This window comes from Gracilinanus agilis, chromosome 6 (assembly GCF_016433145.1).
Source record: "Gracilinanus agilis isolate LMUSP501 chromosome 6, AgileGrace, whole genome shotgun sequence".
Classification (NCBI taxonomy): domain Eukaryota; kingdom Metazoa; phylum Chordata; class Mammalia; order Didelphimorphia; family Didelphidae; genus Gracilinanus; species Gracilinanus agilis.
In genome coordinates this window covers 161193846-161196309 of record NC_058135.1, presented here as the reverse complement: position 1 = coordinate 161196309, position 2464 = coordinate 161193846, and positions in this window count along the sequence as shown.

The following is a 2464-nucleotide window of genomic DNA, read 5'->3' as shown; positions in this document are numbered from 1 at the left end:
GCGGGGGGGGGGCGGGGGAGTGAAGTTCAGAAACTTCCGGAGGGAGAGGCTGGAGGGCGGGCGGGCCCGGCCGGCGTGGGTGGGGGAGACCCGCTCGACCCTCGAGGGGTTGCTTCCTCTCCCACTTAATTAAACGCCTTTCCTGGAGGCGCCGAGACCGGAGCTGGGCCGCTTCTCCCACCCCCACCCCCACCCCTTCGCCGGCCTTCACCTCGACCCTCGAGGGGAGGAGGAGGAGGAGAAGGAGGAGGATTCTTGGGGAAGTTGAAGGTGGGAGTCTCCAGACGCCCAAGTCAAAAAAGTCCTGGTAAACTGACTCCTCTCTTTTCCCTCTTCTCTCAACTTTCCCATCCTTGGGGGTTTGGGAGTGAGGAGAAGGGAGTGTGGGAAGAGGGTCTTGGGTGGAAGGGGGATGAACGGGGACTTGGGGCCCTTTGGCTGCCGAGGCTAAGGTTTGGGGGCGGGGGACCACCCAAAGCCCAGGGCCAAGCTTACGGGGAAAAGTCTAGTTTGTCGGCCTTTTGGGAGAAGAGGGGGTGGAGAGGAGGACCTAGTCCCGGAGTTTGCAAAGAGCTGCTTTGTGTTGGGTATTTTGAGAAAATGGCCGAATGCCTATTTCAGGCAGGAATGCAGCGGCGGCATCAGCAGCAGCGGCGCGGCGGCTGCAGTGGAGGCAGCGGCCGCCTTGGCGGCAGCAGCAGCAGCAGCAGCACCACGGAGGAATGTCTGCAACCTCCTGGGTTTGCAGCGCTGTTTCTGGCCTTGCTTGCTGGGAGCCCCCCTCCCCCCACTCTTAAAAAGTTCACAGTTTGGTTTGGAGGAAAAAGTAGAAACTGTAGCCTTTTTTAGGGGAGTGAAGCGGGAATCTTGACCTCCGACGCTCGAATGAGGGCCGGGTGAGGTGGAGTTTCCCTGTGTTGGTATTTTGATTAAAAACTCTTCCTACTTTGTGGATACTTAACGAAACTGGCTTTTGTTTGGACACTCGGAGGAAATCGGTTACTTGGGTGCCCTTAGCTCGGGCTTCTGAGTTCTGAACGGGGTTTCCCCGCCTCTACCTTTGTTTTGTCCGAAAGCAAGGTGATAGTTAAAGAAGGCAAGGCGTCTTAGGTTTGGGGAAGGAAGAGAGCCAGACCCTCTTAAGGCCAACTTGCTTTCTTTAAAGGTGATTGTGCTGTAATGGCTTCCAGGCAAGTAGGCCAAATCCTGCATGCAAAAAAAAAAAAAAAAAAAAAAAAAAAAAAGTAGTAAGTTACTCCTGGTCCTGTTGGCCTCTGCCCCTCCCAGGAGTGAAATTCACAGTTGTTTTTTTCATCCTTGAGGTTTTTAGCCAATCAATATCACACTCCTTTCATAAGAATTGGGGCCACGAACCTTTTTTTTGGGGGGGGGGAAACCAGTGGAAGCCTTTAGAAATTAATAAAACAAACTAGATGGTCCTTTTCACAATAGGTTAGTCATCTGGAATTAGTGATTGAGTTCATATGAAATTCAATTAAGTTGACCAATTATCGCAGTCTTCCACTTTCCAGACTTGTCTGTGTGTATATAATGAATGCACAGCATGGCTTTCAGAGGCCTCAAAGCTTTCTGATTCATGAGAGAAGTGAAATGTAGAAGGGTGTAAAGGGGAGGAGAGAGCTCCACAAGGTTATTGAAATGTTCTGATAATTCTGTGAAGTGGAAATGCATACCTAAAAAACTGGAAAGAATGAGACAAAATAAGATTTTCTAAGCAAAACAGGAACAATTGTAACTTGTAAACTTTTTCCACCTCCTAAATTTAGAAGGGTAGAGCGGAGAAGCCAAGAAAGGGATCTAAATCAAATAAATAAAAAATTGGATATAGACTAAACTTGATGGGTAGCATCATTGAAATTGACACTTCTTTTTGAGGAAAAAGTCAAAAGCAAACTGCAGTTTTGTTTGGGATGTAGTAAAAAAGAATTGTAACTTGAAGTATTTTTTAACATTTAAAATTATTTCCATTTCTCCTGATTTCAGTTATCATTGATTTTTATTGGTTTGGTGCAGATTATATTCCCTCTATTAGACTTATGAGTTGCTATAGGCAAAAAGCCATGTTGTAGATAGCCTTTTGAAGGGTGAGCAGCTCTGAATTTATCTAGGTTGGTCTGTCCTCTGAGTAGGATAGAGGCTTGTTGGAAGTCATCTAGAGCTACACTTAACTAGCATAGCCTTTGAAAACTCAAGGTCATGTGCACTACTCAATGGTGGCCTTGGATTCAGATTTTCAGGGAAGATTAGAGTTCTTAAAGCTTATAAGTTAAATTATGTATTAAGTAATATATTTGAAGAGCTTATTTCATTGAAATCTCTGGGGAAAGGCAAGCTAAGACTTTTAAGCTATAAAAGCTTTAAAAATAGAATTGATTTACTTAAGTTTTAGGCCTTAAAATAGATCACTTCACACTTGTTTGATTTCATTTGTTTTTGTCTCTGC